Source organism: Cupressus sempervirens, chromosome 8, assembly GCF_028749045.1.
Source record: "Cupressus sempervirens isolate cs-2001-9-10 chromosome 8, ASM2874904v1, whole genome shotgun sequence".
Classification (NCBI taxonomy): domain Eukaryota; kingdom Viridiplantae; phylum Streptophyta; class Pinopsida; order Cupressales; family Cupressaceae; genus Cupressus; species Cupressus sempervirens.
In genome coordinates this window covers 231,170,344-231,182,872 of record NC_143125.1, presented here as the reverse complement: position 1 = coordinate 231,182,872, position 12,529 = coordinate 231,170,344, and the positions used below count along the sequence as shown (strand labels likewise).

The window sequence follows — 12,529 nt, the reverse complement described above, 5'->3', positions numbered from 1 at the left end:
AAATTGGGTTTCCACGTAAATCATTGTGTCATGTGTTGATCTTGAATGTTTTATCTTTGCATGTTGATTTACAGTAATTTGCTTATATGATTGATTTAAATTTGAACGGATGAAAAGAGTATGGATTCATTATTAAAAGTATTAATAGGGCATTTGGACCTTGAATAACTGATTCACCCCCCCTCTCAATTATTCTAAAGAATTCTAACACATCAAGTCTAACAACAACACATGTTGCATCTTTCATATCTAGGTAAAATATATTACTCCTATTTTGTTCACCTTTTCCTATCAGATTTCCATCAGTATCATGGATCTTGGTAGTTTTTTTTCCAAATTCAACTTTGCAACCTACATTGCCTAACTGTGATACACTCAACAAGTTGTAGTTCAATCCCTTAACATAGTATGCATTATCATATGAAATTTTCTCTGTGAGTTTAATAGAGCCTTTTTCTTTAATTTGACATGGAGCATCATTACCAAATCTAACACTCTTTCCATCATATTAAGTAAAGGTAATGAACTTACTTTTACCTCCTATCATGTGATGTGAGTATCCACTTGTCATTCTTGTTCACACAGGTAACCAATTTGGTTGCTTGTTCTTCATCTTTATCTAATTCATCCTTCATGGCCACATAGACTGCTCCATCATCATTTTCATCAGAATCATCTTCAACAATGTAGCATCTCTTGCCTTTCTCCTTGTAGTGTTTTCTATCATCTTCTCTTTTGTTCTTGTACTTATTTCCTCCTTTTTAGTTCTTCTTTTGTGTACATCTTGTAGCAATATGACCTTCTTCATTGCAATTGACACATATGATAGAGAGATTACCTTTGAATTTACCTTTAACTCTATGGAATCTCCTAGCCAATAGTGCTTCTAACTGTTCCACATCTTCCCTATCTGCACTATTATCACTGGATGCATTATTTCTTTTTCTTCTCTTCTTGCTTGATGTCTCTTCCTGAGTGTCTTTTATTGTCATCTTGGCCTTGAAAGTAGATTCAAGGTTCTCGAGTCTGTAGTTATCAAAATTGAATAGCTCAAATGTAGTAAGTCTTTCCACTATTCCTTCAAAGGTTAGTGTTTTTCCTTGTACACACCTTAGCTCTTGGATGGCTAAAACTCTAATAGCATAAATAGGGAGAAAAGTTCTTAAGTATTTGTTGATGATAGTTTCTTCTTCCTATTGGCCACTTAGACTTCTTATTGTACTTACCACTTCTTTCATTCTTGCAGCATATTGAGCAAAATTTTCACCTTCCTCCATTTTCATGTCATCAAACTTTCCTCTTAGGAATTCTCTCTTTTCTCTATGGATATTCTAATCTCCTCCATAAATATATAATAAGGCTTTCCAAATCTTGAATGCATTGTCACAATTTTTGATGTCATCATATTCTGCATAATTGAGTGCAGAAGCAATCTCTAGCATTGCTTCATTGTGCTCCTTTTTATTCAAATCATCTGTAGTAAGAGGTCATGTTGGATTTACATGTTTAGGTCCAATTAAGGTTTGTGCATAGTCACCTATTGATCCAAGGTGCAATTTCATTAGACTCTGCCATGCAGCAAAGTTGTCTTTGTTGAGCCTGGGAATTTCTCTTTTGGACATCTTGATCTTCTTGCTTCTAGTACCTTGAAACTAAATCAATAGATGGATCTAATACCAATAGTTAGAAATTCTTTAGAATAACTGGGGGGTGAATCAGTTATTCAAGGTCCAAATGTCCTATTCAACTTTTCACTAAGTATAGGGAGCCCATTAAAGCTTTCATTCATCTAGGCTTAAACTTTTCTAATCAGCATGTTACTGTAAATCAATATGCAAGCATAACACATAAGAAATTGACACATGACATAGCGATTTATGTGGAAACCCAATTTGGGAAGAACCACTAGTAACATACTACTCCATTCTCACTCTTTTGAAGTGATGCCCTATGAAATGCCTTCCTTGTTAAAGGCTTAAAACACACTATTAAATGTGACCTTGTTAGAGGATTTAACCACCCTTTTAGAAGTGGGCTTGGTTAGAGGACTTTAGAACATTCACTTGGAATGCCACCCTGTTAAAGGATTTACAAATGGATATTAAACCAACCTAAGTCCATAGGATTTTTAGATCTAATACAATTGCTAGAGAGTATTAGAAAATCTTTGACCTAACTACAACATACAACTTATCTTGTAGATCTCAGATCACTTCTCAGGTCATACCATTGCCTAGCCTTCAACCTCTACAACTCTGATAGCTTTCCTTCCTTTCAAGCTTAGTCTCCTTAAGTCTACATGCTCAATGTACCAATGCAATAATCTCTTCAAGAGAACTTATAGAAGCAAAGCCTCTGTGATCTTCCTTCTCCTAGATGTCCCCTCCTTGACACCCTTCTAACTACTTCATAGATTGGCTCTTCAACAACAACAATATCAGCAGCATTTTCTTCTTGGTCTATGACTCCTAAAATAGAAGTCTTGGAGTCTTTTTCCCACTCAATTATTCCATTCTTTAATTTCAATTCATATGGATTAGGTAGGATTCATTGCATCTAACCCATATTTTGTTTCCTTTAGAAACTTCTTGAATAATCCTTTAGAATTCACCCAAAAATAGTTTACATAGATTTCTATGCCACCAACTCATCATCTTTATCTTCCAACTCATTCACAATTTAAATTTGATCTTTTGCAACTTCAATATTAGACTAATATTCTCCAACTCTTTAAAAGCCAATATTTTATGTGGGAGCAATAGATGGCTTGCTACTTCATAGTCCTTTCACCATCACTTTAAAATCTATGCAAGTATTTATTGGAGATATCTTTTGCTACCACATGAATTACATGATTTCTACTCAATTATTTCTTCCATGTTATACCGAGCTCAAAGTTCTTGCCCATTGGAAGGGAAAGATTTGAAACCAAAAGTTCAAAAATATGGGCATCATAATCACAAGCACGTGTAGACTCTGTGATAAACTTCCATAAGTAGAGCTCCTACCAAATCATACCCTTGTTTGAATAATCTTGGGCAAAAGGATAAAATGCACCAAGTTGAATCCATCTACTATAGAGTTCCTTGTTTGTGTCTTGTACAAAACCACAAATATCAGCACCAACCATGTGAACTCCAAACAATCCAAAACTTAGCATTGTAGGTATACCATCCATAGCACTCATCCCCATGAAAATAGTAGAGAAATTGTAATTGGTCTAATCAATTTATCCTAACTGAAAAAATCTAGTCAGTTTACAAACTCTAAAGATCATGTTCCAGAGATCAAAATTGTATACATAGTTTGGCGTTATATTTTCTTCCCTACTTTATTAGACTATTTCCATTTAAACTATTGTACCTAGTGCCCCATTTTATCCTTAGCACAAGGCACAACCCAAAATAGAAAGCCTATTTTCTTCAAGGTCATCTCCTTTGCTTTTCTTAATCATATTTGAGCACCTTCCAACAAATAATACTACTTGAATTTGAGTCAGATCCATATGCCAAGTTTTCTTCTTCAAAACTAGTTACAAAAGAACCTTGATCAAATGAACTAGAACAGAGGCATTCTTGGTGATCAATCCTTGCACATCAAAGTTTTTGAAAGTCAATACCTCCATTTGACTTCACTATTCTCATTTTATGACATGATCTCCCTTCTTTCTATTGTAATAAAATTCCTAGTGACATAGAACTAATGCCTTCAGAGGATGCAAATCCATTTTGAAAATTGATGACACCTCAAGGAAGCACTTGGTTCTTCTTAGGCTTCAGAATATCCTTCAAACTAGGTGCACACTTTTCTACTAATTGAGACAAAGCACTTTCTAGTCTCTATTCATCTATAACTAAACCATTTCATATTTTTAAATCTTCCTCTATTCCATCATGCTGGAATGGCCCATTCTTTTTCTTTCTATGCATACCTTTCATCGCGTGATCATTTTTTTGCATGGTTTTATCTTATTAAATAACTCTATTGGTGCTTGTGTTGTTCTTTAGCAATCTGTGGTCATTATCATAGAATTCATTTAGTAGCAAATTCCATGCATCTTCTCAACAGACATGTTTGGCCTATCATGTTTGGAGGCAAAATTTTCCTCAATCACTCTTTGTGGCTTCACAAATATATGTGATATGTGTTATGTATAGACAGGGCATGGCCATCTTCATGTGACCGTGGGTTCTTGTGATCTTCAATTGTATTCTCCATGACACTTTGAACTAATTCATTTCTTATATAGCCATGAGTGTATCTTTTGGACATTAGCATAGGACAAAACAAAAAAGCCATATAGGAATATTTCCTTTATTTCATTGTCAAGATATTCCTCTATATTGAGCTATTATGAAGCTCAAGGTTGGGCCTTGAATTTTTGCACATAATTTACCAATCTCTCTAATTAGTCTTTGGCTTGAATAGAGATTATGTCTTCTCCTCCTTGTTGGTTTTAGTAGCAACATCATTCAATTTAGTCATCAATATGCATTCTAGTAATCCACCAATGATATGCTTTGTCTTCCACTTAGTCTCTATTTTTTTGTAAAATGCAACAACAAATTTAACCTCTATTGGTGCATGTAAGGAAGCACATCTCATCCTTGAACCTTCCTTTCTTGCTCAAAAACTCTAAAAACTATTTTCATGTCCTCTGACAGGTCCTCAACTATGAATGGATCCCATCTTTTGAAAGCTTCATTACAAAGCTTGAGTTGGTCCATACTCCCATAGGTTTCATAGAGGTCATCTATGATGGTGGCCAGGAGTCCTTTTGCATAATTAAGTCTGCAATCACTGCATTGTGGTTCAAACATCACCACTGAAGAGGTCTAGTAAAATGCCATTTCTTTGTGATGAGTATAATCCAATTGTAAGAAATTGTAATCCTTGTACCATTTCTTTATATGTTGTATTTTGGATCTATGTGTAGCCTGAATGCGATTGAAGTTGAGCTTGGTCAATTCTGAGTAATTTTCATTGCTTTCTTTTGGTAGTTGATACAATGTCTTCCCTAGCCATAGGTCATTGGGATTGAACAATTCTATTTGACTTCTGGTCGTCAGCCTTGGCATATTTCTATTCCATCGAGCAGACAAAGCATATTTCACCTCTTCGAGAAGGTTTTTCTTGATAGCCTTTTCCTAAGAGAAGTTGTTACTTCAAAGGAATTCAACCAAGAAATCTCTTGCAAAGGTGTGTATTTTCCCCCATTACATTTCCCCCCCAAAAAGTAAAGATATGAACATCTATATAGGCTCAACATAGTGATTGCTCATGCACTATTTTCATTACCAGACATCTCAAAAAGTTCTTTAGCCTCATCTCTAATATTTTTTAGAATGTTAGAAGATATAGAATAGCTAAAAATTTTGAGGAGCCTGAAGGTATTGGCTGTGATATCAATAGAAAGAACTAGGCTTTCCCTTTCAAATCCAATGCCTCTAGTTCTTGAACACATAGTCCAATATGGCAATTTGATATGCAACAAGAGTTTGTTCAGGAAAAAGTCGAGATAGTCCAACCCAAGCTATGACCAATGGTGCTTTGATGTTTGTTATGAATTTTTTATTTTTTGGGAAAAGGGAATTAGGCTTCTCTATGGAAAATATCAAAATGACTTCTCCGACACAAAATGAACATGGGAGGGCATTTTCTACTAAAGCAACTTCTTCATGCTCGAGTTGTTCAATTTGATATTTTAGGTAACAGATTTAAGTGCAGACTCTTGTAATGTTTGGCTTCATCTTCTATGGGTATCATGGTCTGCTCACTAATATTGCTTTGGTAAATAGTACCATCTTCAAAATTCTTCATGCAACATTCATCTATGAGTGATCCATCATCTATAATTGGATCCAAGTTCAAATCAGGTAACTAATTACTTTCTCATGAATATAGTATCTTTAAACTCTTCATTTCAAACTATTTTCTGAGACATCTAATTTAAAATTTTTTAATATTTAATTCCACCTCTATATTACCCATTTGTGACTAACAAACTTTTGTAGGCTTTTGAAAAATCCTTTGTTCAACAAGATCTTCATTTTCTTCAGTAGCACAACAACCCTTTTTAGTTTCCTCTATTTTGGAAACTACTAGTTCTTTATCAGGAATGAAGGTAGATAAGTCTATTTATTTTGAAGCAATTTCACTTTTCATAAGATACTGAGATAAATTGCAGATGACAAACTGGAGAATTTGAAAGTTAGATTTGCTCAAATTGACTGAATTGGATATATTAGTGAGTAGTAAAACTGATAAATTATGCATAGATCGAACACCCTTGTGATGTTCTATAGAGTCTGGAATCTCTTTACAAACTTGTGTTATGATTTGTGGAAGTGATTCAACACCAGTACCACTAATAGATTTAAGATAGTCATCCAATTTTGTATTTTCCATACTCAAAGATGAACACCGAGGAGGCAAATTTTAAAGTTTAAAAATGGTGTACTGAAAGTGCACCTATAGATGGCTCTAAATGGGAATTATGTGTTGCAAAGTACATAAAGAATCTAGAATCTCAAGTTTTACAAACCAGGCTTTATCCATTGGACTAAAAAGTTGAGCCTTGAGAAGAGGTTAAAAATAGAGTTTCTTGTCGAGAGGGCAGAGGGGAGTAGGGAAAAACAAATATTGGGAAAGCAAATAGAAACACAACAATGCAAGGAAAAACTAAACTAGGCAAGCCAAAATTTGAAAAGAAAAAACATATTTACAAATAGGTGAGGAAATCTCACCAAAAGGAGGGAGAGCATAATGAAACTCATACATGGCCATTAACTAGTTGTGAAAAGAAGGAGCCATTCTATAACAATGCATGGTATCCCAATGAAGTAACCCATCTTAGCTGTAATTTAGTGATCCCCTCAATACTGAAAATCAACTCAATATAATGAAGAAATCTTGCAAGCAAAATATTATATCCGAAGAGCCATGCTTCATCATAGAATTCAAGCTTTTCATTAACCTTTTGAATGGAAGATTTAAAACCATTCCCAAAATTAAATTGAAAAGAACATTTCTCAAATATCTCCAAAGAAAACACTTTGTTATCTTTATCATTTAAACTCTTGGGACTATCATAATTTGGAGGACTTTCAGCATACTTGGCAGCTTCAAATTTTGAACATGCATCTCTAATTTTAGGATAAACCTTGATTGAAATAATTTCATTTTCCTCTTTACAAATTAAATCTGAAAATATTTTATTCAAAACCATAGCATAGGATGATGAATCAATACCTAAAACTATTGGAGGAGCATCCCATTCTTCAACAATCGGTAAGAGCTAAGAGATAACCTCTTCCTTGCAAGATAATGTGTTTGTTGAAATCATGGATGGTATCAGTTGTGGTAACTTTTTAACTTCTTCAATTTCAACCATACTTTCATCTTGAAGCTCAAAGGAAGAATTAGAAAACAATGATCCTTCAACTATTTGACATGATAGAATTTTATCATAGCATACTACTGGAACCAATAGATCTTGCATATTTCTTTCTATTAACATAGGATCAAACTTCAAATTGAAACTTCATTTATTCTCAAAATAATTGACCTTTTCCTCATTTGAAAAATAAGACTGAAAATTTAAATTATGAGAACATCCATCATTACTTACTTGAAGGTCATCATGTATATGTTGTTCTTCTTCTTATTCATGTGGTACAACAATGAGATGATGTCAAGCTTCTCATTTTTAGCTTGCTAAAGGTTTTCACATTCATGCTCTTGTTCATTGGGTTCTTGCAAAGGAGGTTTCTTCTTGATGAGAAAAGAGCCATAGGCAGCCTTCCATCAATTTACACTTCTTGTTGTGTCTTCTATAACTTCCTCAATTGGGTTTTTGAATCCTAGGATAAAAATAAAGATGTCTAAAACATCTTCATCTCTTGCTAGCATCTGATCCTTTAGAATTTTTGAATATTTCAAGAAATTTTCCTCAACAGAGCCACCAACCTCCATCCTAGGGGAGGTACCTCAAATTCTAAAAATGAAAGCACCAAACTATCTGACCACAAATTCTAAGAATTAAAAACAGATTCTCCAATCTCCAAGTAGCAGAGATAATAAAAAACTAAGGAAGTAAAGTTGAACACTAATCTTCTTTTTTGCCTCCCCAATAGTCACCAAAAATCTGTTGGTAAATAGATTGGTTCCTTTAAATTTAACTCTCAAATGCCCTTGAATCTGAAAGAACAACCAAATACCAATAGTTGGATAACCTATCTTCAGATTGATAGATTTCCTCTAAATTGAAAGGTACAACTCCCTTATCAAATGATAGTAAAGTAATTTACTAATTTCTAAATTAATTAGATACATTCTTAACCTAAGAACAGAAGAAGCAAAACCAAACTAGCCCTAGACAGAACTAACTCAAGAAGATTTTAGTTCCTAAACCTAGCCAATACTAAGAACCCACAATTCCTATCTCTTCTTGACATTGGTAATGCAAAAATGAGTACTACAAATGTAAATGCAATGAAACTAGGATGAAAAGAAGATTAAACATCCTAATCTTTGCAATAGGAATAGTTGAAAATAATTTGATTTACAACCCATTTTCCATTCAACTCAAGATGTAAAAAAGTGTTCAAAATTGAATACAACCATGCCTTGATTAATTATAATTAGAAAAAGTAATAACCAAATACTTTGATTTAGAATAAAACCTCTTTATATTGAGCACCACAAATAAAATACTCTAACTTTATTTTCTCACAATTCCATTGCAGAATCAATTAGAAAAATTAGAATACAAAATCTCATAAATACATCAAAATTATTGTCTCCTCTCTACCTCAGCAATACCTACCCTTGTAGAAAAGAAGAACCCATATTCCTAAAAAAACATGACAATAAATAATCTCTTTCACAACCATTTGATTCTCCCATGGTGACCTTTGGTTTCATAACTATTTTTTTTAATTCTTCATTTCCTATTTGTCTTTTTAGATTCTCTTTTAAATCTTTTAAATTCAATCTTTTCCAACTTCAATGTTAGACTAATATTCTCAAACTCTTTTGTAAGCCATGTGGGATCAATAGATGGTGTGTTGCTTCATAATCCTTTCACCATCGCTTTAAAATTTATGCAAGTATTCAATGGAGATATATTTTGCTACCACATGAATTACATGATTTCTACTCAATTATTTCTTCCATGTTATACAGAGCTCAAAGTTCTTGCCCATTAGAAGGGAAAGATTTGAAACCATGAGTTAAAAAATATGACAATCATAATCACCAGTACATGTAGACCCTATGATAGACTTCCATAAGTAGAGCTCTTTCTGAATCATGCCCTTGTCTAAATAATCTTAGGTAGAAGGATAAATTGCACCAAGGTTAATCCATCTACTACAAAGTTCCTTGGTTGTGTCTCGTACAAAACCACAAATATTAGCACCAACCATGTAAACTCCAAACAATCTAAAACTTAGCATTATAGGTATACCATCCATGGCACTCATCCCCATGAAAATAGTAGAGAAATTGTAATTGGTCTAATCAATTTATCCTATCTGAAATAATCTAATCAATTTACAAACTCTAAAGATCATGTTCTAGAGATCAAAATTGTATACATAGTTTAACCTTGTATTTTCTTTCCAACTTTATTAGACTGTTTCCATTTAAATTATTGTATGTGGTGCCCCCTTTTAGCCTTAGCACAAGGCACAACTCAAAATAGCAAGCTTGGTCTTCTTTGAGGCTGTCTCCTTTGCTTTTCTCGATCATATTTGAGTGCCTTCCAACAAAGAATACTACTTGAATTTGAGTTAGATCCATATGCCAATTTTTTTTCTTCAAAACTAGTTACAAAAGCACCTTGATCAAATGAACTAGAATAGAGGCACTCTTGGTGAACAATCCTTGCACATCAAAGTTTATGAAATTCAATACCTCCATTTGACTTCATTGTTCTCATTTTATGACATGATCTCCCTTCTTTATATTGTAATATAATTCCTAGTCATGACAAAGAACCAATTCCTTTAAAGGATGCAAATCCATTTTGAAAATCGATGATACCTCAAGGAAGCACTTGGTTCTTCTCAGGCTTTAGAATATCCTTGAAACTAGGAGAAAATTTTCTATTGATTGCGACCAAGCACTCTCTAGTCTTTATTCATCTATAACTGAACCATTTCCTATTTTTAAATCTTCCTCTATTCCACCATGCCAAACTAGGCCATTTTTTTTCTTTGGATGCATACCTTTCACTACCTGATCATTTTGTCACATGGTTTTCTCTCATTAAATAACTCTATTGCTACTTGTACTATTTGTTAGCAATATGCGATCATTATCATAAAATTTATTTACTAGTAGATTCCATGCATCTTCTCAATAGACATGTTTGGCCTATCATGTTTGGAGACCAAACGTGATGCATGTTATGCATAGATAGGGCATGGCCATCTTCACGTGACCGTGGGTTCTTGTGGTCTTCAATTGTATTCTCCATGAGACTTCAAACTAATTCATTTCTTATAGAGCCACAAATGTATCTTTTAGAATTAGCATAGGACAAAACAAAAAATCCATATAGGAATATTTCCTTTATTTCATTGTCGAGATCTTCCTCTATATTGAGCTGTTGTGAAGCTCAAGCTTAGGCCTCAAATTTTTGCAGATAATTTACCAATCTCCTTGATTGGTCTTTGGCTTGAATAGAGACTATGTCTTCTCCTCCTTGTTGGTTTTAGCAGCAACATCATTCATTTAAGTCATCAATATGCATTCCAATAACCCACTAATGCTATGCTCTATCTTCCATTCAGTCTCTATTTTTTTATGAAACACAACAATAAATTTAACCTCTATTAGCACAAGTAAGGAAGCACATCTCATCCTTGAACCCTCCTTACTCACTTAGAAATGTTAGTTAAAGTGTTATAGAGACCTTTAGAAACTATTTTCATGTCCTCTAGCAATTCCTCAACTATGAATGGATCCCATCTTTCAAAAGCTTCATTAAAAAGCTTGAGTTGGTCCATAATCCCATAGGTTTTGTAGAGGTCATCTATGATGGTAGCCAAGAGTCCTCCTTTTGCATAATTGAGTCTACAATCATTGCATTGTGGTTCAAACATCACTACTAAAGAGGTCCAGTAAACTGCCATTTCTCTATCACAAGTATAATCCAATTGGAGGAAATTGTAATCCTTGTACCATCTCTTTATATGTTGTATTTTGGATTTGTGTGTAGCCTGAATAAAATTAAAGTTGAGCTTGGTCAATTCTACATAATTTTCATTGCTCACTTTTGGTAGTTGATACAATGTCTTCCCTAGCCATAGGTCATTGGGATTGAACAATTCTATCTGACTTTTGGTCATTAGCCTTGGCATATTTCTATTCCATCGAGAAGACAAAGCATATTTCACCTCTTCAGGTAGGTTTTCCTTGATATCCTTTTCCTGAGAGAAGTTGTCACTTCTAAGGAATTTGGCCAAGAAATCTCTTGCAAAGGCATGTATTTCCCCATTACATTTTCCCCCCAAAAATTTAAGTTGTGAACATCTATACAGGCTCAACAAAGTGATTTCTCGTTCACTATTTTCATTACCAAACATCTCAAAAAGTTGCTTAGCCTTGTCTTTAATGTTTTTTAGAATGTCAGAAGATATAGAATAGCTGAAAGTTTTGAGGAGCCTGAAGGTAGTGGCTATGATATCAATATCAAGAACCAGGCTTTCCCTTTCAAATCCAATGCATGTTTCACTCCAGTGCTTGAACACATAGTCCATGATAATTTGATATGTGGCAAGAGTTTGGTCAAGAAAAAGTCTAGATAGTCCACCCCAAGCTATGACCAATGGTGCTTTTCTCTTTGTTATGAATTTGATATTTGGTAGGAAATGGGAATTTGGCTTTTCTAGTGGAAAATATCAAAATGGCTTCTTTGGTAGAAAATGAACATGGGAGGGCATTTTCTGCTAAAGAAACTTCTTCCTGCTCAAGTTGTTCAATTTGGTATTTTAGGTAACAAATTTAAGTGTTGACTCTTGTAATGTTCGGCTTCATCTTCTATGGGTATCATAGTCTCCTCACTAATATTGCTTTGGAAAATAGTACCATCTTCACAATTCTTCATGCAACATTCATCTATGAGTGATCCATCATCCATAATTGGATCCAAGTTCAAATAAAGTAACTGATTACTTTCTCATGAATATAGTGTCTTTAAACCCTTCATTTCAAACTCTTTTCTGAGACATCTAATTTTAGATTTTATTATAATTAATTCCACCTCTATATTACCCATTTGTAACTAACAAACTTTTACAGGCTTTTGAAAAGTCCTTTGTTCAACAAGATCTTCATTTTCTTCAGTAGTACAACAACCCTTTTTAGTTCCTCCATTTTGGAACTACCAATTCTTTAGCAACCAATTCTTTACCAGGCATGAAGGTAGATAAGTCTATTTATTTTGAAGCAATTGTACTTTTCATAAGACACTGAGATAAACTATAGAGGATAGGATAGAGAATTTGAAAATCAGATTTGC

The 12,529-nt window shown here is 33.8% G+C and overlaps 1 pseudogene; it reads right to left on the bottom strand.

The window, feature by feature from the left end:
* Positions 1 to 10,886: 10,886 nt before the first annotated feature.
* LOC149542340 (bifunctional levopimaradiene synthase, chloroplastic pseudogene) lies at positions 10,887 to 11,768 on the bottom strand (annotated as a pseudogene).
* Between the last annotated feature and the right edge of the window lie 761 nt (positions 11,769 to 12,529).